The sequence below is a fragment of the Castor canadensis genome, chromosome 2 (genome assembly GCF_047511655.1).
Source record: "Castor canadensis chromosome 2, mCasCan1.hap1v2, whole genome shotgun sequence".
NCBI classification, from domain to species: domain Eukaryota; kingdom Metazoa; phylum Chordata; class Mammalia; order Rodentia; family Castoridae; genus Castor; species Castor canadensis.
This window is the reverse complement of record NC_133387.1, coordinates 124,748,424-124,759,404: the sequence shown is the minus strand read 5'-3', so window position 1 is coordinate 124,759,404 and position 10,981 is coordinate 124,748,424. Positions and strand designations below refer to the sequence as shown.

The 10,981-nt window shown below is 35.8% G+C and overlaps 1 pseudogene; it reads right to left on the bottom strand.

Moving 5' to 3' along the window:
* Positions 1-8,873: 8,873 nt before the first annotated feature.
* On the bottom strand, positions 8,874-9,820 carry LOC109678150 (olfactory receptor 4F3/4F16/4F29-like; annotated as a pseudogene).
* Positions 9,821-10,981: the final 1,161 nt, after the last annotated feature.

The window sequence follows — 10,981 nt, the reverse complement described above, 5'->3', positions numbered from 1 at the left end:
AAGTGGACACCCTCATCTTGCTCTTGATTTCAGAGGAAATGCTTTTAGTTTTTCACACTTAGTACAGTTTCAGCAATTGGTTTATCATATACACCCATGTTATAGTGAAGTACATTCCTTCTATTCCTACTATGTACAGGGCTTGATAATAAAAGCATGTTGAATTTTGTCAAAAGCTTTTTTCTGCATCTATTGAGATGATCATGTGATTTTTTTAGTCTTTTATTCTGTTTATGTGCTATATTACATTTATTGAACCATCTTTTTATCTGTGGAATGAAAACAGTTTGATTCCAATGTTGTTTTCATTCATGGGAATTGAATTTGCAAGTATTTTATGGAGAATTTTTGCATTGAAGGTCATCAAGGAAATTGCATCTAATTTTCTTTTCTGTTTGGGTTTTTATACAGTTTAGGTAGTAGACCTCATAGAATGAATTTGGTAGAATTCCTTCCTTTTCTATTTTAGGGAATAGTTAAAAGATCACTATTGTTCCCTCAAGGTCTTGTAGAATTCAGCAGTTAATCCATCTGGTCTTGGGCTCTTCTTTCTTTGGAGACATTTTATTACTGCTTCTATTTTATTGCTCAGTGTAGACATGTTTAAGTGGTTGACATCCTTTTGGGTCAAATTAGACAGGTCACATGAGTCTAGAATTGTACCCATTTCTTCTAGATTTTCCAGATTAGAATATGTTTTTTAAAGTATTCATCTAAATTTCATTATTTGTTGTCATATCACCTTTTTCGTCTCTAATTTTGTTAATTTGGAACTTCTTCCTTCTTTCCATTAGTGTAGTTAATGGTTTGTCAATGTTTTTCAAAGATTCTTTGTATTTTTATTCTCCATTTCACTATTTTCTGCTTTTATCTTTATTATTTCTTTCTAGCTAGAAGGTATTTATTTGAGGTCTCTGATTTCTTAAAGTGCACACTCATAAGTACAAAATTTCCTCTGAGCAATGCCTTTGCTGTGTCCTAAATGTTCTAATAAGTAGTTTTTGCTATCACTTGAGTCTAGAATCTTTTTGATTTGCTATCTTATCTTTGATGCTGGTCATTCAGCTGTGTATTGTTTATTCTCCATTTATTTAAATATTTTCTGTGATTTAATTTGCTGTTGATTTCAAGTATTATTCTGTTGTTGTTGGATAAAATACAGGAGGTTATTTCTACTTTCTTATACTTGTTAAGAATTGCTTTGTGTGCTAAAATATTACCTGTTATGGAGAAAGTTTCATAGGCTTCTGAGAAGAATGTATGTTCAGCAGCTGTGGAGTGAAATATTCTATAGATGCCTGATATATCTATTTTATCTATGTATATATTTGGGGTATTGAATTCACTCACTATTATTGTGTTGTACTTATTTGTGCTTTTATGTTTAGTAGTATTTCTTTGATGAAGTTGGATGCACTGGCATTTGGTGCATAAATATTTATAACTATTATCTCCTCTTGATGGATTTTTCCCTTTATCAACATGAAGTGACCTTTTCTCTTCTGCCTAATTTTGTTTTGAAGTCTGCTTTATCAGATGTGGGTATGGCTTCTTCTGCTTGCTTTTGGGCTCCATTTGCTTAGAAAACCCTTTTCCATCCATTCAATTTGAACCTGTTTTTTTCTTTGTTAGTTAAGTGTATTTCAGGTAGGCAACAAATAGCTGGGTCTTGATTTTAACCTGTGTCTTTTAGTCAATGTCTTTTGATTAATTTAGATCATTAATATGTAGTTATTGTTGAAAGATATGTCATAATTTTATAAAGTCATTTTGTTGTTTTTATAATATTTGTGGATTTTTTTATCCTCATTTGTTTTCAACTCGTCTAGAGAAACTTATTCATAATTTCCTGTTTGCATTTATCTTCCTCTTCTGTGTGTAGGATTCCTTTAAGTACCTTCCACATTGCTGGCTTAGTGGCCATGAATTCCTTTAATTTTTGTTTATCATGGAAGGTTTTTTGTTCTTCCTTCAACTGTGAAGTATATCTTTGCTTGATACTGTCATCTTGGTTTCAGTTATTTTCTTTCAAGACTTGAAAATGCATCATCATTCCATGATCTCCTTTCTTTTAGTTTTGGTTGCTAAATTTTCTGTTATTCTGATGGGTTTTCTGTTATATGTGGCTTTTTACTTCTCTCTTGCAGCCTTCAATATTCTTTCTTTCCTTGTTCTGTAGATTTAATGTTTTATCTATAATAGGCTGTCTTCAAGGCATCCCAATAGCCTCCTGTAAGTATGTGGCTTTTCTTACTCAAGATTTAGGAAAATTTCTTCTATTACATTATTGAACGTATTTTCTATCTTTTTAGCTTTCACCTCTTCTCTTTTTCTCTATGCCCATGATTTTGAGGTTTGGTGTTTTAGGAATCTCTCAGTGGTCTTGAATGTTCCATTCATAGTGTTTTTTCTCTTTCTTATCTTACTGCTGCAATATATCTACCTCATCTTCCAGCCTTGATATTTTGTCTTCAATTTGGTCCAATCTACTGAAGACACTTTCCCCTAAGGTTTTTATTTGACTTATTGAGCTTTCCATTTTCAGAATTTTAGGTTTATTATTTTCAGAGATCTCTGTATCTTTATTGGGTCCCTCTTTCATACCTTGCATTGTCTTCCTTATTTACTTCATGTGTTTATCTGTATCCTCTTTGAATTCACTCAAGTTTTGGTACATTTTCTCTTTTCTTTCTTTGTGTACTGGAAGCCCCTGCTGGCAACATAGAGATTTGAGCCTAAGGGCCAGGTAAAATTCCACTTGCTAAACAGGCCCCTTTATGTGTTCCAAGGAGAAATACACATGCAACCCTAAGGATGTCCCCTGAACACATCTTACAGTGGGGGGAACAAACAGAGCACTGAGGTTCACAATGGTGATGAATAACTGAGAGACTCATATGCTCTGGAAGTCTTGATTCTTTCAGACCCCTTCCACAAGTTTGTCACCCCATGGAAGGGAGGAGGCAGGGGACATCACCTGATCTCAGAATCCTGTCCTCAAAGCTCTCAGTCCCACCTGGCACAAGCTCCCACTTAGCAGATGGTCCCTGGAAACTGAGTTGGATTCTCTGTCCAAAATAGACTTGGTGATGTTTCTACACTGAACTTCAGGAAATGAGCCTTGCCCTCCCTAGAGAAGGCAGTATCACCAGTCCTCATGCTCTTCAATGTCTGAACTCTCAGCTTTGTAATTAGTGAATCCACATCCAATTCTTTTCCTCTCCATGGCCCTCTCACATCGCTATCTACATTGTTGACCTTGTGTCAGATTGTCCCACGACTCTCTGAGCCACAGTTGTTCCTTGGTTTTCAAGTTCCCAGAGTAGTTAGGTCTCAAACCCTGCTTACAGCAAATGCCTGTAGCTGACAGGCAATTCTTGGAGCCATTGCACTCCACCTGCTGTGGGCCTAGTTGTCTATTTCCACAGTGATCCTCAGGCATTGTGACTTGCTCTAACCAGGAAGGGTGGGCACACTGACCACACTGATCACCAAATCCTTCACTGTCTGAGCTTCTGATTGCTCAAACAACTTTGTGGGTCCATGTTAGACCCACTCATTCTCCACAAACCTCTCTTATGCCTGTCTCCTTCCCAGACATTGTTACCAGGTGTCCCAAGACTCCTTGAGTTGTTTGTTGTTTTCTGGTCCCCAATGGAGACCCCTGACTGGCTGCACACCTCAGCAGCTAACATGTAGCTGCTTGGCTCACTGCTCTGTTTCTGAAGTGATCCTCAGGCAATGAAACTTTTTCTAACCAGGTCAGATGTAGCTGCCAGCCACTGTGCCTTTGCTGTCCAAGCTAACTGGCAGCTTAAATTTATTTGCTTGCCTCGATTAAAATCTCTTGCATTCTGTAACCACCTCTGTGGATGTCTCTCTCCCAAGCAGTGTGTCCAGTGTCCCAATACTCCCTGGGTTGTAATTCCTCCTTGTTTTAAGTTCTCCCAGTCTCAAACAGTAGACCCTCTCTATACTGTCATTATGAAACCTCATGACATCATGTTAAATGAAGTAAGCCAGGATCAGAAACATAAAAGCTGAATGTTTTCTTTCATATGTGAAAGATAGACCAAAGATAAACATATACACAAAAATAACCGTGGTCATATACAAACTCAGATGTAGAACATGTTTATAACAGTGGAAGTACTCTATGGAACTTGGGAAAGTAGGGAAAGGTATAGAAAATTATAGAACATAAATAATATTGCATAACATAAGATGTGAAGGCAGAGGATATAAGGATGTGTATTGAAAACTGTTGAAAAATGGGGATGGGAGGTAAAGGGGTAAGGAAGTATAATTGAAGTTGTTGAACAGACCAAAGTAAAGTATATCCACAGTGGGCATACAATGAGACAGTCATTTGAACATCAATTTAAATATTAATAATGAAAGACAGGACTGTAAAACAGGTACAGGGCATGTGGGAGAGTACTCATTAGAGCAGAAAGGTGAAGGAAGGAGACTTCATATACCTATATGAAGAAGAATTAAGAAACCCCTTTCAATTGCTTTTAGTGGGATGGGGAGCGGGTTGGAAGGGAGCTAAAATGGGGGCAATGTAAATAATGGACAATAAAAGTCTAATCAGAATTGTCATTTTGAATCCTCCCCCACACTGTGTAATGAACATATCCTAACAAAAATATTTTTTTAATAAAAAGCATGGCACCTCACCTCAGCTTTCCAAGCTATGGGGAGTGAAAGATCACCTTGGCCAATGCTAACCTGTCATGCTTGAGGAGTTAACTGTTCCAACAAATCCCCACACTAGGTTTAAGTCTTATAGGAGGCGTGAGCTTGTTCCACAACTAGATCTTCCAGTTTGTCACAAAGGCCACCTAGCTTACGTTGCCATGGAGGCTTCAACCTCCACTGCCCCTGACGGAGCTATGGCTGAGGTTGCAAACTCTTTCCCAATTTACACTGTTGCCTTTCTGTTTTGCTGAACTTTTCAGCTGTCCTGTCTCTCTTTCTTAGTTCTCTCTGCTCTTCCTTTCTTTCTTCTGAATGAACTCTGTCCATTGTGACCCTGATTCTTCTCATTCACAGTGTGACAGAGAAAGTTTCTACTCCACCATCTTTCTCAAAGTCTACATTTCACATTTTCCTTGTCTATTCCCCCACGGATGGAGACTTAATATGATCCTGTATTTGAGTGAATAGTGCTGTAATGAATATGGGAATATACATCACTTAAGTATGCTTATCTCATAAACTTTGATATGTACCCAGAAGTGGTATTGTGGATCATATGGCAGCTCACTTTTTAAATTTCTGAGGAACCTACATACTATTTTCTATAATAGTTGTACTAATTTGAATTCTCATATAGAGTGTGCAAGGGCTCTATTTTCTCCACATCTTTGAAAATATTTGAATCTTTTGTCATTTTTACGATATCCATTTGAATAGCTGTGAGGTGATATTCTATTGTGGTTTTGATTTGCATTTCCCTGGTGATTGGTGATTTTGAGGATATATTCATACACTCACTGGCCATTGTGTTTCTTCTTTTGAGAAATATCTAATCAGATAATGTATGCATCTTTTTCATTGGGCTCTTTGTTTGCTTATATTTATTTGTAGTATTCTTACTTTCAAAGTATTCAGTAGTTTGAGTTCCTAACATATTTTGGATGTTACCTCTTATCACATGTTTTGTTTTTGAATATTTTTCTCATTTTGTAGTTTGCCTCTTCATTCTATTGATTGTTTCCTCTCTTGTTCGGCTTTCTAACTTGATGCATTCTGAGTTTTCATTTTTGAATTTTGTTGCCTTGCTTTGGGGTTCATATACAAAAAACAATTGCCCAGCCCACTGTCAGAGTGTTACTCCTGTTTTTGTTTTGGTACTTTTAGAATTTCAGGTCCTAAGCTGGTCTTTATATACATGGTGTGATATAAGGATCTAATTTCATTTCTTTGTATATGCATATCCAGTTATACCAACACCATTTGTTGAACAGATAATTTTTTCACTATGTATATTCTTGGCACACTTGTTAAAAATTAGTTTACTGTAAATGTGTTGATTTATTTCTGGGTTCTCAATTCAGTCCCTTTGTTTTTATGTGTCTTTTTTGCTAGTATATGCTGTTGTAATAACTAGGGCTTTGTAATATACTTTGAAGTTATGTATGGTGATGCCCTTAACATTGTGATTTTTCTCAAAATTGCTATGTAGTTCCATATGAATTCCAGGATTGTTTTTATTCCTACGGAATTTTTATAAGGATTGCATTAAATGTATAGATCACTTTAGGCAGCCTAGATTATTTTAAAATATTAATATTCCAATCTATGAACATGGAATATCTTTTCATTTATATCTACCATTTTCAACTCCTCTATTTATATTCTCAATGTACCAGTCTTTCTAATCTTCAGGTAAGTTTATTTTTAAGTATATTTGTCTTCATTTTTGAGATTGTTTCTTGATTTCTTTTTTGGGTGCTCATTATTGCTGTACATAAATGCTACTGGGTTTTGTAAATTTTTTTATTTTGTAACTTTTCTTAATACATTTATTAATTCTAAACATTTTTCATGGTGGATTTTCAATATGTAAAATCATGTTTCTGCAAAAAACAGGGATAATTTGATTTCTTCCTTTCCTACTTGGGTGCTTTTTATTCCTTCTCTTGTCTTATTGATCTGGATGATAATTCAAGAATGACATTTAATAGAGTGGAGACAGTGAATACCCTTGTCTCATTCCTGATTTTAGATGTAATAATTTTAGTTTTCCCCATTTAGTAAAATATTAGCTGTAGGTCTCTTGTATATACACTTTATTATATTGATTTATGCCCACTCTATTCCTAGTTTTTTTCTGTATTTTTGTCATGAATGGATGTTGAATTTTATCAAAGGCTCTTTCTGCATATATTGAGATTATCATGTGATATTTGTCTTTTATTCTATTTATACACTGTACTGCAAAGATTGCTTTGCACATGTTGAACCATCCTTGTATTTATAGGAGAAAACTAACTTGAATATGATGTTTGATCTTTCTGATGTGCTATTGATATTTTATTAAGAAATTTGGCATCTATATTCATCAAAGATATTGGTCTACAGTTTAATTTTTAGTGTGTCCATGTCTGTTTTTGGTGTCAAGGCAAACTTGGGTCTATAAATTAGTTTGGTAGTGTTTCTTCCTTTTCTAGGAACATGAATTTTAGGAGCATGGGTGTTATATCTTCTTTAAATGTATGGTAGAATTATGCAGTGAATTTGTCCCACTATGGGCTCATTTTTTGCTGAAATGTTATTACTACTTTAGTTTCACTGCCCATTATAGATCTGTTTAAGTTGTTTACATCCTCTTGGTTTAAATTCATGAATCATATATTTGTGTATAGAAATGTATTTATTTTTCTACACTTTCCATTTATAGAAATTTAAGTTTAAAAAATATTCCCCAATTATCTTCTTTATTTCATTGGTATCTGTTGTAATGTCTCCTTTTATCTATTGTTTATTAATTTGGGTCTTCTCCCTTTCTTTTAGTTAGTTTGGCTAATGGTTTGCCAATCTTGTTTATCTTTTCTCTCTCTGGGCTTACGTTGTGCTTCTGGTACCATGTTCTTGTCCAACTATGGAGCTGGATTTGGTGTTCCTGACTGCTTCATATTTTTTTCTGAGTTGCCATTCTATTTGTTGTCTTTCTTGATTCTGAGACAGCTCCCTCTCTTTCTCTCCTCTCAGAATATAGTTTCTCTCTTTCTGTCCTTACTCTTAGCAATCACAGAGTCATGCAAAAGGTACTTCTATCCTGCCATCTTCTCCCCTCCTTGGCTCAAATCTTGAGCAGATCTTGATGATAAAAGTGTTGTATTCACGTGATCTAAATGCCAATGGTTCTTACTCCTATCATGCTATGTTCTCTTGCTATTTACACCTAGAACCTCATTGTGAGCATCTTTGACCAGTTGATTGATAAGGAAAAACTTGTAACCCTTTTATAGATGGTCCAGAATGATTTTCTGTACTGTTGACAATTACTACAGGATAATTAACTTGTTTTGTTAACCTGTCACTCACATTGCAAGACTTCTAATATCTCTGCATATACAAGTCCCTAGGTTCAGTCTCTAGCATCTTGAAAAAAGACACCTAACATCTCTGGATCTCTCGCAAAAATAAGAATACCTCTGGCTTTCATGCTCACAGCAAAAATACTACTTATATAAAAAGGGTATGTATTTGTCGATTATTAATAGTCTTCAGTAATTGTTGTCATTTCACAAAAATGTTATCCCATCAGTCAGAGCCCCATATAGACACTGGTTCCTCTTTCATAAACATTCTTACACACCTGTCAACCATGGTAGCATGACATTATTCTACCCAATTCAAGCCCTCATATTCATTTCTATTCAGTGATATAGCAAGTATAATAAGGCAACTAAAATGAATCCATACTAGAATTTTGAAAGTATCTTAATTCATTGAACACATGATCATCTGTAAATAAAATCCTGCATCATCTACTGGAAGAAGTTTTAAACAAGTTTTGCAAGTTTGCAGAATGCAATGACAATAAAAATCTATCATACTTCTATATACACTCAATCAGCAATTATAAACTGAAACAAAGCACATTTAACAATGTACCAAAATATTAAATACTTAGGAATAAATGCAAAAATATACAAGATCTGGTTATCAAAACTACAAAACATTGCTGAAAGAAATTAAAATGGATAAATATAAAGAGATGTACAGAATTCACAACTTTCTTCACATGAGATAGGTAATTCACATGTGAAATATAGATCTAATAATATTCTAATCAATATTTCAATTCAAAATTCTAAAGCTGTGTTATGGTTAATGAGAAGATTTCATTATAGCATTTATGAGATTCTCCTAAAAATCACTAACTGTTTACAAACTCTTTATTGCTGCCTTCATCTCTTTATTCCTGAATGTGTAGATTACTGGATTGAGAAAAGGAGTGAGAACTGCTTCACAAATAGCAAGAAACTTGTCTATTTGTGAATTGGAGTGTGTCCATGTATAAACAAACAGAGTTGGACCAAAGAACAAAATGACCACAGTGATGTGAGCTGAGAGAGTGGAGAGGGCCTTGGATGAGCCACCCAAAGCATACTTCCAAACAATGAACAGGATGAAGACATAGGAGATAAGAAGTATGAGGAAGGAGCCCACTCAGATGAACCCACTGTTAATAGTGACCATGAACTGTAATTTGTAGGTGTCTGCACAGGCCAGTCTGAGAAGCTGAGGGAGGTCACAGAAAAAGCTGTCCAGTACATTTGGGCCACAGAAGGGTAAATTAATCAGAAAGGCCAGCTGGAATAGTGAGTGAATAATGCCAAGGCCCCAGGCAGCAGGCAGAAATAAAATGCACACTTGGGAACTCATGATGGTCAGGTAGTGCAGAGGCTTACATATGGCCACGAATCTTTCAAAGGCCATGGCCATGAGCAGCACCATCTCCACACCACCTATGACATGGATGAAGAAGATCTGAGTGACGCAGCCTCCAAAGGAGATCACTTTGTGCTTTCTGAAAAGATCACAAATCATCTTGGGGGAGGAGACACAGCAGGCTCCCAAGTCAATAAAGGAGAGACCAGCCAGCAGGAAGTACATGGGTGGGAGAGTGTAAGTGAGGGTCAGAAGTCACAGAAAACACAATGAGGGTGTTTCCAGTCATACTTGCCACATAGAGCACAGAGGAGAACACCAGAAGCAGGAGCTGGATTTCCCACGAGTGCGTGAGTTCCAGAAACACAAACTCAGACACCACTGACTGATTCCCTCCATCCATTGACCCAGCCAAGTAGGCTGTAGCTAAAGTTATGAGAAGTAAGAAAAATGAGGAGGAAAATGTGATTATGGTCAATATTGTGAATTATGATTATATGTGCTAAAATAAAGTTTGAATATTTTCATTAAGAATCAGTTAAATCAGCATATCATTACAATGTGTGGGCTGCAATAAGATACTCTCAAAATAATGTTCTGTTCTCAAATTGACAAATTAGACAAGACCAAAAATTTCATAATATCCATTACATTCCTCAGGTACTTAAGCCACCTATTCCACTGACTACTACTCAGTGCCACCATATTCCATGTTGCATTCATGCATATTCTCATAACCTCCTTCCCTCTCCTGTTGGCACTCACATTTGTCTGACAGATTGCAGAGTTATGAAAAAAATCACTACTAACAGATGGGTCACCATTTGTAATAAGAGGTTTATGAGACAGGATTTCATACTAAACTGAGATAGTTCATACATTAAGACTGAATAAAGAGTATGAAAATATGTGAGCCATCAACTGCAGTCGAACAGGGGAAGTATGTGGACTTTCACTTTATAAAAAAAAAAACAACAACTGTTGTCCGTAATGGTTTCTTATGATTACAGCTATCTAGTGCTTCAGCTTCTCCACAATCTTTCATAATTACAAAGCCCTAATGGCTTCCCACCTTGTAATGACTTCATAAGGATTGTATATCTACTGTCATCCAAGTCCTTCACCAGACAAAATTAAATGTATGTTTGGGGGAATTTCATCAGAGTTTCTGCTAAGGCAACATGTCTAAAGAGCCCAAAGAGGATGAGGATAGGTCTGTAGTTATCTGTCTATACACATGAAGATACTGAGGACAAGCACTTTTAATAGTTGAGACATTACAGGTTAATTCATCACTGCCTTAGCCTCTGCTTGGTGCTAGCTTTTAAATTCATTGGCATTCCACCCTGTGATGTGTTCAATACCTCTTATGTGATAAACTGTTCTGATATCTGACATTATTATGCTTACTTTGTTTAAAATCTATTCAGATGCTGGTATTTTATCCTCAGGAGAATTGGGATTTTGTACTTTTAATTCATAATTTTAAAATGAAAGGTTCATAACTCGTAAGATACTTTTAAGAGTATATGAGACACACTACTGGTTTTAAATGAAAAGTGCCAAAGTG